This window comes from Hermetia illucens, chromosome 2, assembly GCF_905115235.1.
Source record: "Hermetia illucens chromosome 2, iHerIll2.2.curated.20191125, whole genome shotgun sequence".
NCBI classification, from domain to species: domain Eukaryota; kingdom Metazoa; phylum Arthropoda; class Insecta; order Diptera; family Stratiomyidae; genus Hermetia; species Hermetia illucens.
Genome location: NC_051850.1, coordinates 148111874 through 148135149, shown reverse-complemented (window position 1 = coordinate 148135149; position 23276 = coordinate 148111874). Strand labels below are relative to the sequence as shown.

Genomic DNA, 23276 nt, shown 5'->3' with positions numbered 1-23276 from the left:
AATTGTCCCCCCTTCAACTCCCACAAAACAATTGGGTATGAAATGATACTACCGATCATATAGCTAATCAAGTCATTGAAACAATTGATGAACTATCCAGCGGCGAAGTTGTGCCAATATGCAACCTAAAATTCCACAGTCTACTGGATGCTTTCCTTGATATCCACTATGAAAAGACTATAGTCGTATACGACTGAGACTATCTAGGAAAAGATACTCCTGGCATTAACCCTTCCTGATGCTTCAGTGCGTTAATCTATGAGCTTGGCGCTTTAATTTCTGAATGATTTCTTACTCTATAAATGTCGTTTGTCCAAAGTTGACATGAATCCGAACATTCCAATCTTCACATATTTGACTCAAGTTATGGAACCAAAAGTTTGCATAAATTAGTATCCTTACTCACAATCCTTCTTTCCTTATCATGTATCAGTTCAGCTGAAATTTCTCCTGTCCTGTTGGGTCTGTAACACTGGTTACATATTAGATATTCCTAAATCAACGATGTATTAACCTGTACAAAAGGCAAAATTTCTGCATGCCCTCTTACAATACAGCACGCCAATGGCCTTTATTGAAGGTCAAACTTTCCGACTACAAGCAGTTAATTGTATACTTACCACTTTCGGTTTTATCTTATAGGCAGGTACCTCTGCACACCAAGTAGAAGGGTTACGCCTGCACCTTCAACCGGCATATTAAAAGAAAATTTAAGGGTGGGGTTCATTATTTATTAAAAACGTTATTGTTTAACTCTTGATAATATCGTTGGAATTCTTGCTCAATTTGGAAAAAGCGAGCGCTTTAAGGGCTCTGGTAGTCCATGAATTTTTATCCTTGCCACTATGAACCAAGGGCTGGGGTTGACAGTGTCGTCACTACTTCGTTAGGATATGTGGTGCTTCTAATTTAGTATCTACTATTAATAGCATTCTCGCCCATCAACTTCCTGATAGGCATATAATAATAATGACATTAAAGAAAGTTCTTCTATGTCCTGAAGGAACTATTCTGCTCTCTTAATGGTTATAGTGTACTTATTAACTATAGTATATCGATCAAGCCTATAGCCTACAGGAATCTTAAGATGTTTCCTACTTCTTGATGTTTTAATCTAACACTTGGTGTTGAGCATTCTGGCAGGTGCATTAAGTGTTTTTGCACAAGTGCCACTGCGACAATGCCTCAGATTATGTATGGAGGTTTCCTTACAGAATTTGTAGAAAGTGTCCGCACATATTCCTAGCTTCCTCAGGTGCTAATTTAGCCTGCAGTGACCCGTGAGTATCCTCATCCTCCCAAGGACCTCCTTAATAATAATAATAGAGTTCATGTGGTTGGACCTAAGTACTTGTTAGCCGCCTGGTTATCGGTTTGGATTTAGAGGCCTAGGTGACTGTTGTAACTCAATATATCTCATCTGTTAAATCATTCAGTTTCATTATCATTACACTTAATTCTACGCCAGGGATTGAGTCTATAGTAGTGGGACAAGTATAAATCTTTGAGGAGTCGGGATCTGCACTGGTAGCAATGAGGTCCAGAGGTTAACACTTAACTAACAAGATCAGGGCACCCCATCTCGTTCTTTTTTCAATCGGATTAAAATCAATCTATCTTTTATTTTTAGTAGTAGATTACTGAAGGGCCTTCGGAGAATAGGGTACAATAAGAAAAGGTGGTGTACATGTACTTTCTACTTATACAGAGATTTAGAACCACCAAATTAGGATGAAAAAATTTAAATTGTATCTATTTTACGGTTTGAATGTTTTTCACCTCTTTAGACAATTTGGTCATAAAACTTTGTTTTTTTAATTTTCATCGGGTTCTTTCAACCAAATTAATTACGTGTTTGTCTACGAACCAACTGCTCTAAAGTGGGTAGGTAATTCATATTTTCTCTGCAACCAGCAGTGCATACAAAATTGACTCACTTTTACGGATACATTTCCTGTAAATAACGAGCTCGCATACTGTTTAGACAGTATGTATGTGAGTTTCTTATTTATATTTCCATTGAAGCAAAAACTTTAAGGCGAGCAATAAAAATGTGGTCATCACACCATACAACGTTTTCTACAGTTAAAACAAAAGTTGTAGCCGATGGCCGCTAGCCCCTGTGCCCTGACATAACTTTTTCTAGTGTAGCTAGCAAGCTACACGTTTCCATCATTACAATCTTAATCCAACATAACTGACAACTAAGTCCATTACCTATCTGTGCAATATATATATATAGAATGTAACCAAATGCTGTCTTTTAGCTGTAAACACACATGGTCTACTTTTAACTAATGCCTAATACGTCTTGTTTTTATCGATCAGGGGAGAAACAGAAGAAAAATCGCCTGACATCGACTTTCCAAGATGTTCTTTTTACTCACGACGACGGCAATTCATGTAGATAAAAGATACAAGATATTGCAATAGCGAATTATATCGACCCTTACCTTAATCACCTGAGATTTCACGACGATTTCTTGTTTTGCCTGTAGATATCATCATTAACCCGTTTATTAAAGGAACAGGTTTGCTCTGATGGCATTTTTAACCCTGAAATGATGGTGCAAAGCAAGGTTGATTTCTGCATAGTTAGATTGATACAGAGCGTTTGTAAAGGATAAATTTCCCTCTTCCAGTGTAGAATTATTACGAAACTAAATCATGCAAGAACCCAAATTTAGATGAACTTGAAATTTGGACAGTAAAAAAGATTTTCCACTAGCAACAGTTCCACACGTTTCGCGAATCTACCGAGCCCACAATCGTATCTTTCGCCATCTAACCGTTAAAATATCAACGTTGTTGCTACTGTTATTTATATCAGACACCTTTTTATGCCACACCTTCTGGGATTTTGATGTATGAGGTGTGTGTGCGCTCGATTTAAACATCATATCGGGCCAATGCTCACCTTTAAATCGTCGATTCTTACCTCAATCTTCCATTATTGACCGCTTTTGTAATGAAATAGAGAGAGATTTGCGTGACTGCCGTACGGCCGGCAATCGACGCAAAATGGGAATGAACTGAGAGCTGAAATCAAATAAGTACAATAGGATTTATATCTAGAAATTCACTGCTACACTTTGAGGATTTGTTATTATTTCTGGTACTTGAAACGCTTTCATTCCTGAAAAAGAGGTGCATACATACCTACATTTTACGCTTAATTGGGGCACCTCGATTATTTTCATTTAGTGAGTTTTTATCACGAAAGTCGTAAGTATTGAGAACATAGAATGAGTTCATATTGTTGGCGGTTGAAAAAATATAGTGGACGGCAATTGGGGATTAGGAAACAGCGATACGTGTTTGACACCCTTTTACGTGTTTTTTATCCAAACATGAATCTTATGAGCTACATATTTCACTTAGAGAATTGGTACTAATTCTCTTAATTGAGTTCTAGTAAATAAGCAAATGATTCTAGAACGTTAGATAAAAGTAGAAAGTTTTGCGTTGGAAAGAACCTGCGGCTTTGGGCAGTAAGACAACGCACATCTAGTATCTTTTTCATATATGTATCGTTCAGCTAAAAAATAACTGTTCAATATGAGCTTAAAAGTGGCGTTAAAAGAAACCTGATGCAATGATTACGAATTAAATAGGTCTACACATTAGAATATTTATGAAATGAGGACATTTGGACATTTTCTTGTCCTTCAGCCTTTGTCCCGTTCACAAGTGCCTGATCTGGATGCAATCTCGAGGCTTCTAAATTCCTATCCATCATATCAAGCCACCGTTGTTTCGGCCGGCCTTTTGGTCGTTTACCATCGACTTTGTTGTTCAGACCAATCTTGGCAAGTGAATCCTCGTTAGTGCGAATTAGGTGATCATACCATCGAAGACACCTCTCTCGCAATCTTTCCACGATCGGTGCAACCCCATGTCGATTACGGATATCTCATTTCGGATGTGCTCAAAACGTGTCACGCCACTAGTCCAACGCAACATCTTCGTCTCCATTACCGCAAGACGCCGTTCATTGCCTTTTATAGTTGGCCAACACTCAGAACCATAGAGAGCGACAGGACGGACGACATTGCGGTAAATTTTAGATTTGAGACGTTCGTTGATACGTCGATCACAAAGAACACCAGTTGTGGAACACCACTTAATCCAGGTGGCATTAATTCGTGAAGCAATTTCATAGCGCAGTTTTCCATTAGCTGATAGTGTTGACCCGAGGTATTTAAATCGTTCAGTTCTGGCAGATCACTGCTACTGACAGTGATTGTGCCTGTTTCATGGGGATCGGTCGTCAAAAATTCAGTTTTGCTTAAATTCAATCTGAGACCGTGTTGCATGAGGTGATCATTCCATTTTTGAACAAGTTGCTCGAGATAATTTTTGCTATCAGATGCTAGGAAAACATCATCTACATAAAGCAGTGTGTAGGGCGCTGGACGTTGGATATCCCGTGTGACGGTGTCCATAGCAAAGAGGAGTGGTGAGAGGCCGCTTGCTTGATGAACACCAACAGAGACACGAAGCGGTTTTGATACACCCGCCATACTTCGAACTTTACTTTTCGGATCGTGGTAGAGCAATTGAACCCAGCGCACGAGTTCTTCTGGCACTAAGTGTTGTCGTAAAGCATACCAGATGAGTTCGTGTGGTACACGGTCAAACGCTTTCTCTAGATCCAGAAAGGCAATGTAAAAAGGGCGATGCTTCTCACGGTGTTTCTCCATGAGTAACCGCGCAGCGTGTATTGCGTCAGTATTTCCGCAGTTCTTGACAAATCCGGCTGGATTCACAGTTCTTTCAACGATTTCACGAATACGGTTGTCAAGAATGCGTTCAAAAATCTTCATGGTATGGGAAAGTAACCGGATCGGACGATAATTTGAATACTCTGTTGGACTACATTTCTTTTTCCATATTGCAACTGTGGTACTTTCTTTCCAGTCAGATGCTGTTCTTCCTTCCTGAATAACCCGGTTAAAGAATTCACTGAGACACAGTGTTGGGTCCCAGCTCTTCGCTTTCCAGAGCTCAGATGCGATGTCGTCAGGTCCTGTTGCTTTCCCCGATTTCATTTGTTTTATTGCCTCCTCGACTTCAGTTGCGCTGACTGGTGGAACTGCTCCAAATATGGACAATGATTGTGGAAGTGGAGGATGAGCAAATTCTTCAGTTGAAATCTGCTCGAAGTATTCTCGCCACCTATCCGTTGCGGCTCGACGGTTGGTAAGCAAAGTACCGTTTTTGTCATTAACGCAACAGAAGTGTTCGATATCCTGTGTGCGTTCATTACGGCAAGCCGATACAGATCTCTCTCGCATCCCGAGTGTCCAGTTTATCGTAAAGATTTTTGAAATGGGTCGCTCGGGTGACAGCGACCGCTTTCTTTGCTTCCCGGTTGGCATTCTTATAAATTTGCCAATTAGCAGGCGTTTTATCGTCGAGAAATTTGTGGTAGAGGCGTTTCTTTTCACGGACCTTCATTTCAACATCATCATTCGAAAGCCAAGTATCTCGGTTGATGTACCGTTTACCCGGCTTGGTGACCCCGAGGGTTGCAGAGGCCGGTTTGTGGATCGTGTCTTTCATTTGGTTCCATGATTCTTCCACATTCGTAATAGTCGGCAATCGTATGAGTGAGACCGTTTCTTCTTTCTTCTCACCGAATCGCCACCATTTAATGCGCGGCGGGCCAGTGCGTTCCTCACGCGGTTTTATTGGTGGCTTAATTCGCAGGACGGCAATCAATGGTCGATGTTGAGGTGCGATGGTCTTATAGGGAACGACTTTGCAATCAGTGACAGTGGTAAAATGTTGGCGTCTTATGAGAATATAGTCGATTTTCGTTTTATTGTTCTCACTATAAAATGTAGGAAGATGAGACAATCGTTTGATGAACCATGTATTCATAAGTACAAGGTCATGGGTCTCCGCAAAATCGATTATACGCTCGCCACCCTCGTTGCGCACTCCGAACCCCTTTCCCCCATGGCACCTGTTACCGTCTACCTTTTCACCCACATGACCATTAAGGTCGCCGGCAATGATTATATAATCGTCAGCAGGCACGTGACAAGTCTTTTTATCGAGAAGTTGCCAGAAGGCATCTTTCTCGGTATCAGGTCGACCTGTCTGTGGTGCATACGCGGTGAAGAAGTGAATAGTGCGATCAGCTGATATAATGGTGAGCTTTATCAGTCGATCATCAAATCGTTCAACTTCTTTAATGGCATCACGGAAACCCTCTGAGATGGCAAAATGCCAACACCATATTGAGTGTGTGGGTTACCAAAATAGAGAAGTTTATAGCCATTTTTACCGCGTTCGCGTTCAATATCGCAGCTTTTGGCACCAGACCATCGGATTTCTTGCAGAGCGCAGATATCAATGCGGCTTTTCCGAAGGGCTCTTGCGAGTTCCTGCGTCTTTCCAGTTAGGGTACCAACATTTAGTGTGCAGACACGTATTTGTTTTGTTCGTTGTGTTCGGACTAACTGGCTTACGTGCTGACGCCGTCCATGCGTCAAGAACCCTTGCCTATTTCTCGACAGGACCGGGGCCCGTCCTGCCGCGTCGACTAAGGTGGACGCCCTAGCATTTCTCCAAGGCTTGTGACTCAAACCGATCATCATGTTTGTAACGACATTGTATGCATTTTCTTGGTCAACCTGTCGCGGGGCCTGTCACCAAGAGAGATCAGGTAGGATTTAGCATAGTAGAATACCTCCAACTGTACTCTATTTATCTCTTTCCCTGATCTCAGCATTTTATTTTTGTTTTACTGAGGATAGTACAGAGTACGTTGCCTCAAACCCTCCTTATTTACCTGGGCTTGGGACCAGCATACTATGTTAATAGCATGGCGGAGTTTGCGCCAACGATTATTATTATTATTAAGTAACCAGGGACACCCAGTTTACCCAGGGTGCCCTTAGTCTAACCCCCGTTGGCTGAGTTAAAGGTATTCTTGAAATTCAGCGTTACAAGCGCACAGCACTCACCAGCGGCCGACGCCTCCCGGGCCAGGTCTACGACCGTTGCAATGACTTCAACTCATACTGCCACTCCGATAGACCACCCGCTAACTCGACGAACGGAAGTAGCCTGCTGTATGTCACCCTCTGCAACATCTTCCCCATAGTGTCTAACAGACAGATAGGGCGATATAAAGAGGGTGCGCCAGGTGGTTCTTGGAGCTTCGGTAGCAAAACCTTTTCCACTGAGCGGGAAACAATCCTTCAACTATGCATGATTCAAATGTACTTATGAACTATGCGGGCGTGATTTTAGCAATCAAATTCAGGGCTTTGTTCGGAATCCTTATTGTCTCCAATTCGTCCACAGATATCCCGTATTTCCTCTTCGGTCACCCCGGAGATTGTGAAGAAGTCCTGATGAACCATTGGATTAGGTTCACTTTCTTCTTGTTGTGGGAAAAGGATTGCGATTATTTTGATCCAGAGTTGCGGGCACGTCACTTGGGGTGATTTTTGTCCACGAATCTTGTTCATTACTGCCTTGGAAGCAGCGCCCCACGGGGGTATTTGTTTCAAGACACAAGTGCTTGTAGCAATTCATCTTACTTTTCCGTATAGCCTTCTTAAGGCTACTTTGAAGATCGCGGTATTCTTTTTCCCCACTGCTGATGTGCTGGCTTCGCTCTGGTCCTTTGACAAAGCCTCCTCGCTTGCAGACACGATGCTCTCAATAGCGCGAATTCTTGCTTCCACCAGTAGTTTTGTTTCCTACTGTGACGGAAGTTGCGTCGTGGCATTGTAGAGTTGCAGGCCTCAATTATCCATTGACATAACTGGCTCACTTTTCCCAGCGCCGTCCCCTTCGGGTCGGAACCTCCTTCTAAAGCCGCCAGGAAAGTTGTTTAGTAGGCCTCACATCCTCTGGTGTGATTGCTGAGCTTGAAATCAGTATAAATCAGTACCGCTGTACCAATCACGGCGGTACTCTGATTGTAGTCAGGTACTCACGTTGAACTCCCAGGACCCTAATTGCTCTTTGTGCTATGTACATCCCCAACAAAGTTATGGACGCAGCAGTTGAGGTGGATGTAGTAATCTAAGTAGTAGTGCTGGATATAATTAAATTTCGAGAGGGTTGAATGGGAAGTAGTTCTGTATAAGGTATGAGACCGTCGAAATTGCTCAGATTTGAAACTATTGGAAGGTCTAAGAAAAGTTGAAGCGCATAACTTGAATCCAAATCGAGGGTACCCAATTATAACACATTTTCTGCTTTATTGAATCACACCATGCATTTTCTCATTTGAATAAAACAATGTTTGTGCACTTTATTTTTGCAGAGATGAAATATTTCCCTTTTGCGAAGACACGAAAAAGTAATCATGCACACAGGAATATGCGAAACGTAACACAATTCTCCATTCAATGTTTGATTTTCCGTGGAAAGTTTGCTCTTATCGCTAATGATGTAACGAACTTTGAAGGTGTAAAGCCACAATAGGAATATATAATACATAATTGTATAATGTAATATATACAGAGATCGAGTATCAATTACGAGTGTTAATCCAAGTGCTAAGCCCCTAATCGCACGGAAAATATTTTTAATTTCAATATGTCGTCGTGGAGCTATCTAACACTATTTAAGAGACAACGGCGTTGGGGACAATTACATGGTAATCGGGTTCATTTTAATCAGCAATACTGAAACCTATTTGTTGTTAAACATTATTCCATCATGTCTGTGGAATGTTATCAGTTAAGTATTTAAAACAATTCTACATAGGAAAGCTGCGGGATCATATTGTGTTTGATAGCACTTTGAACTTGTGTTGAATTCTTTTGAGAAACATTAGATGGAGGTTGGTGTCTTGTACAATGAAGCGTTTGTTTACTGACGACAACTACTGATACGAAATTAATTCGATCCAATTAGAATACGTCTTGAATTTTATTTACTTTAGAATATAACTGCTGGAAATTGTCATTCTAAATGCTTAAGCTTTATCGCTGACTGAAATAACAGTCATCTTTCTGTTTGCTCAAATTCACTCGAAATTGGAGCTGATAATTGTTTGCTCTGCCAAAATTGAAACAAAGAGAATGAATGTAAGACTATAAGACTGCTTTCTTCATGCATACGAGTATTAGGCGCGTTTAGGAGTTTCCTTGAAAACTCCACTTAAGTTCCCATTTATAGTTACTTGCTTCTTCTTCTTTGTACATTTTGAATTCTCAATGTTTATCGCAATTTCACACTCATGCGATGGCATTGCAGGGAATATTTCCAGAGAATCAGCCCCCACGCAATGATTATTTTTTTCGGTGAATGGATGAGAAAATTTGTTTTGAATGCACATTGTATGTATTTCTCGGAATTCAGTGCTTTGGATTGAATTCTACTTTCCTCTTTGCTTTGCATTGCTTCGGAAGGAATGGAGCCTAGCCTAGACAATCTTGAAGTTATACAAACTAAATGTCTTGTCATTGGCTACTTCTATAAAACTTATGCGATTCGAACAAAACAATCGATAAACGCATTAAAGTCCAAGAACTTCCACTAAGTTTTAAATTGATTGACCATTCCCCCATTATATGTATTTCTTATCTGGAAAGAAGAATGCAGGTTGGACTCAATTTCTTATCAAACACTTGATACAATTTCATTTGGCTTCCGTTTAACTTTGTCAAATGAGTAGCCAGTGATGGAATATTTGGTACGTTTGAGAAATTCAATTGGTGCAGTATTTGAGAATAAAATCGGAGCAACCATATGAGCTACTGAACAACATGAAGTTATCAATATTATCTTATAGAACATAATCAATTGTATTATATATAAGTCATTCAATTATGATAAAATTGCTATGAAAAAAAGAAATCGTGAGAGTGAAACTTAGACGCTTCAGGTGTGAAAGGTTTTGTGTATTTTTTTTTTATGAAACCATTTCAGTGAACATTTGCCCCATTAGTCCCTAGCATATATTATGTAAGAATATCCACTTGCGCGTTATACTGATATTCAAAGTCTTGAATTTGCACAGAAGCGACAACTGTAGATTCTGAGAATGGGTCGTTGGAAGAAATTATCACTTTCGACCCCTCGCACTCTCCACCTTACCAACAAATGTCAAAACTAAGACCGGCTTCAGAAAGTACTCACCGAGGCGTTTCATTTGATACTCCACATGACTATATTTGATGAGAAAAAAAATTACATCTCCCTTTTGCATGACCCCGCTTAAATCCGACGTAGAATGATGTAACTCACTGTATTAATGAGCGTTCACAGTTCCTACATTTCCACCAAATTTGGTATCAATTGCTATAACCGACTGAAAATATCTCCGGCAAGGTGGAGAAGTCCTTAGGGGAAGAAGCACAAGTACGGGCCAGAAAGCAGCAGATTGTGATTCAATGTAAGGACATTAATGAAGTCACGAGCAAGGAGGATATCCATGACGTCGTAGAAAGGAGTTCGGACAACTGGGTTTGCAAGATTCCGCAATCATAGGACTGAGGAAGGCATACGGAGGCACGGAAACGGCAACTTTAAGCTGACCTGCTGAAGCAGCATTTGAACTACTGGCGACCGGTAAAGTAACAATAGGTTGGGTCGTTTGCCGACTTCGGGAGCAGGTGTCTCTCAAGCGCTGCCTTAGATGCTTTGAATTTAGCCACATAGCGGCGGAATGCACCGGTGATTGTGACAGGTCAAAAAGCTGCAGAAAATATGGGGGAGAAGGTCATATGTCTAAGGAGTGCAAGGCTAAGCCTGAATGTATGCTTTGCAAGGAAAAAAAGGGCGGCGTCGACTGTCGGCCCGTTACAGGTAACAGCTGATGCCCAATGTTTAGGAGAGCCTTGGATGCAGTAAAGAAATGAGGTTAATGCAAATCAATCTCAACCACTGTGAGGCATCCCAAGACCTTTCGCAGACTATCTATGAGAAAGGAATCGAAGCTGCCATAATCAGCGAGCCTTATCGTAACAATAAGAGCGGTGCCTGGACTACAGATTTAACTGACAAGGCGGTAATATGGGCGTGTGGAAATCAAGCCATTCAAGAAGTGATGGAGTTGCCTGAAGTTGGAGTCGACAGGGTAAAAATAGCTGCCATCTACATATTTAGTTGCTATGCTCCACCGAGCACGACAATACTAGAATTCGAAGGAATGCTAGCTATATTGGTCTCGGATGCAAGGAGTCGAAAACCCAAAATCATAACGGATGATTTCAACGCGTGGACTACGATCACCAGGTGCTCGAGGCTTTCGTGGAGCTAGACTTGGTGCTTGCAAATACGGGAAATGTGTCCACCTTTCGTGGAGCAGGGTCGGACTCAATAGTCGATCTGACATATGTGAGTACCACAGTGGCGGCGAGAATGGCATGGTTTGTCAGTGACCATTATACTCATAGTGACCACCAGGCAATTTTCCTCCACCAGGGCTGGTCCATGAAAAAGTTTGAAGAAGATTCATTTATAGAGATGCTATTGGGACGCCACAATCCCGGTGGTGGGGCTTCAAAACAAGTAGAGCAAATGATGAGACGCATTATGAGAGCATGCGACGCTGCTACAACGAGGCGGTGAGTCTTCGCAAAACGGCGGTCAAACTTTCGCTGGAATGAAGAGATCGTGCAGTTTCGGACTGCATGTTTTCGAGCTAGAAGAATCTGCCAACGATCTAGAAGACGACTTGGTGATAACGAACCCCCGGTCTGGATGCTGTTCCCAATAGAGCTCTTAAACTTGCTATTGAGACCAGACTCGGTATATTTTACTTCTGACTGACTCTCCAAGTACTAATACGATTCTATATTGTGCCTCACCATCCCATCCAATTGCGGGTGATGTTTGTTGCTGGCGTAATAGTCTTACTAGAAGCGGGAGTAAGAAAAATGAGATTTTGGACCTTAACCTAGGCTGTCATAGTGTTAGACCTTTAATTTCCGCAGAAAAGCGTGACTATTACCCTAGCTAAACATAATCGATGGCGTGGAGGTCCAATTTGGTTTTAGGCCTTGTAGCGTATTAGAGAACTTCATTGAAGATCGTTACGTTATACTAGGAGACAATATGCTTCACATAAATTGTAAGCCTGATTTGATGTGATTGATGTTCAGAAATGCTGGAATTCCAAAAATTTGAATTGGTTTGAAATCAATTGGCAGAACTGCGCAAACTGGATCGGGTTGCTAGCGTTCACGAGTTTTTTGATTCGGCTGTAATTAGAGACAAAACATTGGTAGCTCATCACACTACTGAGACAAAAAGGCAGTCATCAAAGTGGCGACATGCCCCGGCAGAGACACTCGGCCTATATGTTTTGGGACCGAAAAGGGATCATTTTGATCGATTTCCCGGTTCAGATGAGGTTTTTAATACAGTACGATACCATGAGATTCTAAAAAATCTCAAGACAGCAAAACGAACAAAGAGGAATGCTGTCTAAGGAAGTGTGTTTGTCTCGAGTTTGGCTTTTGAGCATTTTGAATCATCTCGCACACTTCACTAAAGTTATGTTTTCAGACTTTCATTTTTGTTCACCTACCTCGAGACTCACACGAATGGAAAAAAATGTCAACCAACGTAGAGGTGAAGCAAGAGGTCTTGCCTTAGAAGGACAAGATGGCGGGAGGATTGTTTGAGGGTCTGCCACGGCTCACAATTACATAAATCGAAAAAGCGATTAGGTAGATAGAAAATATGTCAATGTTTACTAGTTAGATCACATGAATACATTTTTTAATAGAAATATCGCTTACTTTACTTTCGTGATGTGTCTCGTGCCAGTCGAAATACCCAGCAAGTTGAATAGGTATCAGAGGGAGACATTTTGGTTTTTTTTTAATTTCAATTCTATGCTTCTATAAAAACAAAAATCAAACTGGCGTCTGGATAGCTTAGTGGTTAGAGCACTTGGCTATAGTAGCGGCTGGTGACAGAGAGGTTTTTGTCGTGAGATGTCGGATACCAGTCGACTCAGCTGTGAATGAGTACCTGAGTCAAATCAGGATAATAATCTCGGGCAAGCGCAATGCTGACCACATTGCCTCCTACGGTGTACTGTAGTGTACCGTTACGGTCTTGCATGAAGATCGGGAACATTCGGCTCTCAAGGTCATTATGTCAAATATCATTTGTATTCAGCACAAATGAAGTTGTTTGTTATACTTTATAAGCAAATCATAAATCTTGGTTGAGTGCGGGGACTTAACGGTGGATCGCTGAATACAAGGAGGAAAGGAAGAATGGGCCTAGGATAAAATGCCATAAAAGGACGTTCACGATTGCTCTACAAGCTAATCAGAAGCTGCAAAATAATTCCATTAATTCCTTCCTCCCTTCCTTCCTTGTCATCCGATTAATTACGTCCTTTCTTCGGAAAGAAAATCAGTCAATTTGGTATTCACTTTTAATGCGTTAAATCTGCTTTGTCTAAAATCTGCAGTTTCAACAGCTAATAACATATATTATATATGTGCTTGCTAGAAGCTATTTGCCCTTAGTACGGTTGTCGATTGGGTGACTCTTACTACCTGGCTCTGAACAAATTAGTAAGAGTATGTGCTTTTCAGAAAGTCCAATAGAGGACTGAAGCACGTTGTGCGAAATTGACATTTGTAACGATGAAGATGTTGGTCCATAAGCCAGCCCAAATCATTACTGAAGTCAGGTAATGGCTGATGTTTTCTGCGGAAAGGGTAGGTTTTAAAAATCTTCTCATCCACGAAAGGCATTGCTTTAGCGATTACCACCACCAATTCAGGCGAAGCAATGACCGTGTTTTCACGTGCTTTTCGCTTTCATTGCTTTGTTAAGAAAAGGTAAAAAGATTTTGTGTAACGCATCTAGTGAGTTACATCGTTTTACGTGGAACTTAAGGTCTCCATACATGCACAAGAGGGGAGGGGGGGCACAATTTTTTCTCACCAAATATAGCCATATGGGGTATCAAATTAAACCCCCGACCCCCCAGTCGAAAGTTAATAGTGTATGACTATAATTTTTAGTAATTGACTGCGGAATCCCTCTTAAGTTAACGCTATGTACAGTCATGAAATTTTGCAGTAATATAGGGTATAAACCATGATCCTACCAGATTTGGTGAAGACGCACTATTACTAACAAATTTATAATAGGTCAAAATTGTCGCTTCAATGCAAATTGTAAGACGTAGAAGGCGTGCTAGGCACTAATGGGCCGAATGTCCATTCAAATGTTTCTACATAGCAAATACACAAAACCTTTCATTCCTGAAACGTCCAGCTTTCGGTTTTCTGAGTTTTTAATTTTTTGATTAGAAAAGATACATTCTTTCCTATTGCTAGCATGTGGTGCGTAATTATAATACTTTATTTAACTTTTTATCAAATAAATTATATTTCTTGAGATATTCAAATCAATTTTTATATTTTATCTTTTTTTCTTTAAAGGGCACCTTTCTAATGGACAAGGATCTCAAATATATTAAGGACAGATCTCATTTACAAGTAAGTGTTACAATTAAACACAGCCACCGCATGTGATATAATTATATTTGTCAAAAATCTTTTGCAGTATCAGTTTTCTCTCTAAGAAGATAATATTATATAAAATTACTAGAATGCATCCCATAAGGTCGAGGAAATGGAAAATTATTGTGGATTGGTAAAAAATCTGAGGTGAAAATTATTAATAATTTAAATCCGACTAAACTCTCCTAAATTCTCATTCCAAAAAGAGATGCTCATAAAAGATTGTTACAGCTGACGCATGAGATGTGACGCATCAGTTGGCGTATTTTTGGTAGGCTAGAAAGGGATAAAGAAGCTACTGCTTTTGTGAACACTCCCATTAGTGATAGACAATTCCAAGAGCATTGAATGATGTTGGACTGAAAGCTTTTGTGAAGAATAAAAAGCTAAAACTTTCTCCGAAAACTCTCAGAAAACGGAGGGATTTTTTTGAAAAAGTACGAATCTTGGGCCACTTGAGACTGGAATTCAATAAGTTAAAATTTTTTACTTTGTGTCTAAGCGAATTAAAATTTGTTCAGGGGTTTTTAGATAATTTGGTCTGATAAGACCAAAATAAATTGGTGTCAATTATATGGGCGAGCATGGGATTGAGTAAAGTAACGAGGTCCTTCAAATCCGTCTCATGTACAAACTACAGTGTATCGCTCTTACGTATCGTCGCGGGGTCATATTTCAACATGATAATGACCCTAAACTTCCGGCAAAAAATCGCAAAGGAATGGATCAGAAACCATGAATTTGAAGTCTTCAAGCAGCTAAAACAGAGTCTGGATTTAAATTCAGTTAGAAATTGTTGGGATTACTTTAGGTACCAGCTCTTCCTCCATGTTGGGCATCCTTACGGAATCAATCAACTCTGGAAAAGACTTTTGCCTGGTGCAAAAATGAGCCAATGATGTTTGGTGTTTAAATGTATTTATTTTTTCACTAGTTTATAAAATTATTAACTTTGATTTCATGCTTTAATGAAATAATAAATTGTAGTTCAATACAATAAAAAAAAATACTCGCTTAACCGAATAAACAATTTTTAATTGGGCCTTTTTTCATTTTCGTATGACATTGACTCATTTTTGCACCATAGTGTAGCTCAACTCACCATATATGAATTAAATTAAATAATTTTACTTTCTTTAATTTAGTTTGGTGGTTAAGGAGGGGAATTCAATGGATAGCGGCGTCTTCCTTCGAAGTGGCCATTTCATGAATTAAATGTGTTTGTTCTCCAGAAAAGTGCGGACTTCAATGAAGTATCATTGGATTTAGTAAAGTAACAAGGATTGGAGCAGGTGTTTATCAATAAAATTAAAATTTTCATTAGATTTTTATTTTCTACTTTGATGGACAGAATAATTTTCTTTTTCGTGGGCATGGACAGCGCTCAATTCAGTGTGGATTTAGCTGAATTCATCGCAAATCTATCTGCTTATTTTATGAGATTAGTTTGTTGCATTGTTTGATAGGGGCGCGTCAATTAAGAGAAAAACTACTTGATAGTGCTGGGAAATAAAGTTAACCAAAAGTGATAATAGTAATACTACAAAGTGAAAATTCAATTGCAAAATGCGCTGTATGGTATTGTGTTTTATTAGCGGTTGAGATACAAAAAGTTTCGAATAGACTTGCTAGCAATTAATTTACACTTATTAGTCTACCAGTGTGAATAATTATTGAGAAAATGTTTAGTTTGGAATTTATACGTTAAGGAACAGACCTACAGAAATGTATTTGTCAGCCTTACAACTCGCAAAAAATGACTTTCTGTTGGAAAATTATAAAAAAGTTATAATAAGCCTGTTTTATGAATCTTGACCGATAAGAAATTCTAGCCAAAAGAATAGCATAGTATAGGAGGGTCCGATAAGTAGTTGGCCTTACCGGCCTGTAACAAGAGATATTCACTATTGTGTAGTACATTCTCATAGACGGCAAAATTTCAGCCGAATCGGACTCGTAGCTTTGTTTTGAGCGCATGTGGAAGCGGGCAAGTCCGCAGATTTTATAAAAATGAGGAGAAAGCAATATCTGACAGTGATTCGATTCTTGTTTTTGGAAGAGAAATGGCACAGCGAAACCAAAGACCGTTCGGATGTTTTGATATTTGTGATATTTTTCGTCAACTTTTTTTCCTATATTTTTCTATTCCCGACCTTTATCTATTGTTTAGAAGGGCAGCCTTTAACTTGCTCTTATAAGAATCTAGGCATGACATTCGACAAATATCTTCGATTTGGTCCTAATTATTTTGGCACCCAGAGCCAAGTATAGAATATCGGTTTCGTCCTCCATTCCTCATACCAGTTCCGCAACAGCGCGATTCAACCACGATTCATCATCGATATTCATCTCCGCTTTTATCAAGAATATGACGAAAATACAAATGCTTGTCTGTGACCTCACCCTTTCATAAATTTAAAAACGTAGTAGTTTCCGCACAACTTTTATGTATTTGTCTCTGTTTCAGGTTTCAGGTTTTGTGTAAAATAGTCTGCCTGCCTGTCTGTTAGTCTCAAGCACCGTTCTCAGAAATGGTTATATTTGGTCCCGCAAAATTTAGTAAGGAGGTTGAAAATTTGAATTTAAGAGGTCGCCAAAGTGTGCTTAAGAGTTGCACCTTGTCATGTACCTCAACTATGACGATGTGACATCTGCCTGCTCTCTCACCGAATCATGAATGAGCTTGAAGAAATTGGCAAGTAGAATCAGACTAAAGGTAAACACGAACGAAGCAAAAGCTTCTAGTCTGACTGATCATCGCACTCATTCGGCTTGCGATAAGCGCCTTCATGTTCCCTCATTAAAAGAGCTGATAAATTTGTATATTTAGGAAGTGTTTTTTCTGCCAACGCTGGCACCAAACTCGATGTCGGTCGAAGTACCAACAGTGCTAGATCCGCTTTCGTTGCTTTGTCTAAAATCCATAAATGCAATTATCTCAATACTTCCATTAAATTGAGGCTGTCTCGTTCTAACTGTTTTTGTATGCTTCTATATACGAGTAGCATATAAAAAGTAACGTCCACTGTTGCTTGAAGCCTCCAGGGTCAACGATTGTCTGGGGCGGATTATCGAGGTACTCTAGCCTGATTCAACGAAGAATTTTGCTGGCATACATTGCCGTCACCCCTGAGCGTGTGGAAGGCGGGAGTGAATAGGTCGCACATTAAGGAAGGCGAACACTCCATTGCCGGTTATGCCATGCAATGGAATCCACTTTTCCAAAATGACCAACGAGGTTGGTTGTTTCAGAACCATATGACACAGGATAGTGCAGGAAGAGTGCAAGCTTCTCGAAAAATCCTATATAGGATTGAAACGGATTTGAGCAAACCGTTAATGATGGCGTCCAGGAATGATAGGGGCGCTATGCTCCGTTTAGGGGTAACTGCCAACCATATATCGGTGCTTTCTTTGGCGACATATAATGGGAAGTAACTAGGCGAACATTTATAAGAGCTATCCAATGTAGAAAGAATAAAAGCATAGGGATAATTGGAGGAGTTCTAACATCAACACTGAAAAATACGCAGTATTAACATATCTGGAATAAGCTGAAATGTAGATTTCCAAAGTGTGAAGGGAACCTACTTTCTTCAAAGTGGTCAGAATTCATTGAGACCCCGGTGTCATAGCAGTCCTTGTGGAAGAATGGTGGGCGCAACAGTCTCAGATAACAGGAAAATTGTTTTTTTTAATAGGCATAAAGCCACCTCCAGTTGCCTTATATCGTGAGCCTATTTTCGAACAGTATTTGACGCTGATTAAGCGCAATCCGAAGGAGTTTCTGCGTCGTTTTGTGGGCATCAACGAAACATGATGCGAAACAGTGGACTTCACCTGGCGAACGTGCTCCGAAGGAGCCGAAGATTGTCCTTTCGGCCGGGAAGGTGATGGCTACTGTTTACTGGGATTCTCATTGTTTCCAAACTTTAAAAAGTCACTGGTCGCACAGAAATTTCCGTATTTTGTAGACTTCGAGAAAACGTATTCTTCAATGGAGTTAAATAATTTGGAACATCGCTGGATAAAGTGTATCGAGCTAAGAGGAGACTGTGCAGAGAAATAAATCGCCACATTTCCAAAATTTTCGCTTTTCTTTTGTAACCTAAGTACCTATCGGACCGCATTTTTTGTATATAAGTAAATTGTATATGAGCATAATAATATGAACACCATACGATAGAGTGTAGTTAGGTGCATGTCGGCATCACTGCTAAATCTTGCGACCAGGATAACATTCGCAGTTGATGTGGCTGGTTTTCTAGGTTATATTTAAGTGTAGTAGTTGTTATATCGCCGACTTTGGAGGATAGTGAATCGTTCACGCTCGAGTAGCGGGATCGGCTTTGACGGAAACAGCTGATCTGTGCGACTTATAGGCGATGGTATCTACGGTAATGAGGGCATGCACAAAACAAGGGAAGACAACACAAAATTACCGTGACGAAATTGTCAGCAGAACTCATCACTTACCTGAGGACTACTGTGTTGACAAAAACTGCGCGGCTCATAGGCTGACCTTACATAATCAGTATTTCATTAGTTTGTCATAAGTCAACCCATCAAAAGTGGACTGATGAAAAACTGATGGTCTGACGTGTTTCGTATAAACAAGACCACAAAAACCCATCTTTGTTACATTCATTTAAGGATCCGAATCTTTCGGAAGTCATCTTTCGATTAGTAACACAATGACAACTGCACTACACTCAACTTATCATTAGTCTAACCAGACTGACAGATTTTATTTAAAAATTTAAATTTTCATCAGTCTATCAGACATTGTCATAGAAATATCCTAGACAATCAGTTTGCCAGACTGATGAAATACTAATCGTGTAAGGTCAGCTATAACGGACGCCAACGCTAACCTGCAAAAAAGTGGCATCACCAGCATAAAAGCATAAATAAAAGATTGAGGATCGGAGGGCTGTTTCCAACTAACGTCTATATTTATGTTTCGAAAACCTCAGCAGAAGCCTACGATGCGAACTGCCTACAGTTAAGGAGAGAGGTGGCATTATGATTTGGGCTGTTATACCGTGGTGCTTCACTGATCCTCTTATTGACATTACTGGACCAATGAGTGCGAATGAATATCGCGACCTCCTCAATGGTGAAATATTAACTATTGTGCCATCAAACACTGTTATCTTCCAAGATAATCTGCCTCTATACAAAGTTACAAGTGTGCTGAAGATCAAATCCAGACACAGGGATTATGGAAGATAGTTTTTTGGAGTGAGTAACAGGTGGTCTCAACCCCGTGAGGAAAGGGGAATGGCCGAAAAAGTGGATGAATTTTGCAATCTTTCAGATTACTCACTAAGAAAAAAATTACGGCACCTGCCACGGATAAAGGGTGGTAGTTGATAGATTTGGTGATCGGTCTTACTAGGAAGTCACCATGACGGGGGGGGTATAACATCATACCAATTTTAATTGTACCAACGACTCGCCGAGCTTTTCCGGCAATATGTGCATGTGACTGTGTAGTGGGTTTCAGGACAATACCGCTTTATTACTCGTAGTAACACAATCTCGGTCGTTATCAGGGAGGCAGGGATAACAAAACATAATGGTAGATGAAGAATAGAAATAAATAAATAGTGAAAATATGTAACTGTGAAGGGAATAGTTAGTAAGGAAACAAATACAAAATCTTCTCAATGATACAATGCAGAATGTCAAATGTTCAAAGAAACGAGAAGTCATGTGATGGAATATATAAAAGGAAGGAAGTTGAAAAATCTGCAATCGAAGGAGCGCCAGTGTCCCAGTGCTTTCCAACAGTACATAGAAATGGAAAGTAGGTTAAACGAGAGACACACAAACTTCTATTGCTAGATGCAATCTGATCGTAAAATAATATTTTCAAGAATTGTTCAATACAAAATGCGACGAAGTTGCGAATGACAATCGAGCATTTCATACAAGCGATGATGAAATAGGCATGGACGAGAGCGTAGACCAAAGAAGAAGCCAAGCAGATTATAATGAAACTGAAAAATGTGCCTCCAGACGAAGATTAGACAATGACAGAATAAATAAAGTATTCAAGGGATGAAGTGAACAAATATTTACTCAAATTTGCGACGAATGAGAAATGTCTTGAGAGCAGAAAATTTCAGATGTATTCATATGACTTGCGGGATTTTTCGACAAATGAAGCATTAATATATAATCCTTCCTTTTCATTGCAAATATTTTCTGTCTTTAGCAACGACCTTCATCCACTTTCCAGCTAAGTTATGGATGCCTCGCTGGAAGAATTCTGCATGTGTTAGTGTAATCTACAAACTAGAAGGGAATTGAAGAAGTGCTAGTTAGTCGGAAGGTCTGATAATACGCGCAATAGAGTAAGAAGTTCCAGATCCCAATTCGATGCAGAAAATATTTATTTTTTGTATATTCCATAAGTTGTTTTAACGGTTTTGTGTGAAACAAAACCTTATTAAAATCGGTTTTGTGTGAAACAAAACCTTATTAAAATCGATTCAATGTCTGTCTGCCTGCCACACCCGATTTACTTGGAAATGGCGGAACCAATTGTCACAAATATTTGTGAGAAAGTATGGTTTATGCATCTCTTTACATATAGCAAGTGGCGCTATCTTGAGTTGAGGTCGAGGGGAGGGAGTTTCCAAAGCATACGAAAGGGGGTTGTAATTTTTTTTAACAGAATGTAGTCATGAGGGATATCAAATGAAAGGGCTCAAGTAGTACTTTTCGAAACGAATCTTATTTCTGATATTGGGTGGGAGGACCCGAAATGTGTAACCCCAAAAAGTGAAGCAGGTCTCCTTCTCAGAGCCTATTGAACCGAAAATTTTGAAAAAAAATCACAATTGTGCATCTATACGAAGTCTGGACCTTAAAATGCACTCCAGTCCGATATCTACTCAAATAAAGTTAATAATAGCGCCCAGCTTCCCGTATCTCGGCTTGTTTTCTGTTTCCATGTCTGTTGACGTCAATTTGTATGAGACTCATTTTTCTTCTCTTTGGATCTTTCCCATGGCATATAGACGTCTGTTAATAGTTAGTTGACCACCTTGCAATAGTTCTGCTAGTTGTTTTTCGTTTTGTGATAAATTTTCAATTAGCTACGCTTTCCGATTTCTTCGCGGATTTCTATGTTTCTTCGTCCTCAATACTGAAATAGTCATCCTCGAATCGTTTAAGGGGGCTAGTACACCTACTGTTCAATAAGCAAAATATCGGCGATAATCTATGTTAATGAGGATGATGTCGTCTATAATATCTATGATAGAAAAAGAAGACGTGGCAGACCCTGCCTTATATGGAATGATGGCGTAGGTCAGAAAACTTTTAGGGATATTGAATTCGGGAACCTCGGCGCAAAACTGGGATGTCTGGAGTTCCATTCTAAGGTAGGCCTAGATGGGATGATGATGAAATCGGTTTAGAACGCTGATTATTGGAGATAACATTCTCTCATGGCCGCGTACAGATAACATCTAAAATTGAATTTGAAGAAACAAGAAATAAGTAAAAAGCAAACTATAAGTAATCCTTTATTTTCGTCGATCACTAACGAGTATTCCCTTCCCTTTGCTGAATCACAGTTTCCATCTGATTTTTCATTGGATCTAGAAAATTTTTGACGAATTCCTGTGGAGTCGCCGCCCATCCTCCTTTAATCGCATCTTGTAACTCCTGTACGTTCGTTGGAGTGGCGTTTTTACCCCGAATTCTTTTTTTAATTCATCCCATGGATGCTCAATTGGATTAAGTTCTTAGATTCGAGCTAGTCGTGGCATTTTCGGTACATTACCCTTCGGTGGTGGACGACACGTTGAGGATAATTTGAAGTAATTAAAACTTGCTTTTGCTTTTCGCTAGTATTATTTATTAATCTTGCAAATACTGTTTTTTCGGGAATCACTTGTTTCTGTCATCAGGGCTACAATCATGTTGAGGAGTTAGAGGTGCGTGAATAATAACTTGGTCCTCGTTCCTAAAAGCCCAATCTCCCTTCTAAACAGCATCATGAAAGTTCAATTTAAACATTGATCATAATTCCAAAGTTTCGTAAAGAAACCGATGGAGTAGATTAAGGAAAGGTTTACTATGACAGTGAGATGCGGGGTGGAGCTGTCATTTGATAATAATAATCTTTGATAAATTATATACTTTAGCCCCTTATGTTTCGGATCTTTTGATGTAGTGACAGAATATATAACTCCAGAGTTCGCATATCAAGGAAGGATCTAATTTAGAATGCTTTTTGGTCGTAGATTGGCATCGAATTCACTTTTTCCAATTAATGTAATGCTGGTAAAAGCATTACGGGGTCAAGAACCATTGTACATGTTCTGGAAATAATATAATCGATACTTTGATATTAATAACAATATGAGTGGTTTTCTATATTTAATATCCATGGAAATCAACTCCTGTGGCATTTCCAAAACATTTATCTTCCAAATGATGTAACCAACAATTTAGTGCGGATTTTGACGAACTCCAGTACTTTTTTGCTCACAGCTCCCATTAAAGTAATCATTCAAGCCAAGAATTGCTTGTTCCATCTCCTACACGTTCTATGCTTATATCATTATCGAATTATGTCAGCTCGAGGCGAAGAGATTGTATCGGAAAATTGACATGTGACAGGTGAACAGTTTGATTTCACATGCCTATCGGTCAATAAACCTCAGGAGAAATCACAATGACCTCTTCCGAATGGGGGAACTGAGTAGAATAAAAATATCCAATATGAGCCATTGTGCAAAGTGTTGATGTAGATTGATGTAAGGTGCCAACTATTAT

The 23276-nt window shown here is 39.8% G+C and overlaps 1 protein-coding gene across 2 annotated transcripts in view; it reads left to right on the top strand.

The window, feature by feature from the left end:
• LOC119650168 overlaps positions 1-23276 on the top strand; it is a 133033-nt gene that overhangs the window by 17298 nt on the left and 92459 nt on the right. For both annotated transcript variants that reach the window (XM_038052718.1, XM_038052717.1), the window contains exon 2: positions 14397-14453. The gene's annotated coding sequence lies outside the window, so the exon portion shown is untranslated. The remainder of the gene's footprint in view (positions 1-14396; positions 14454-23276) is intronic.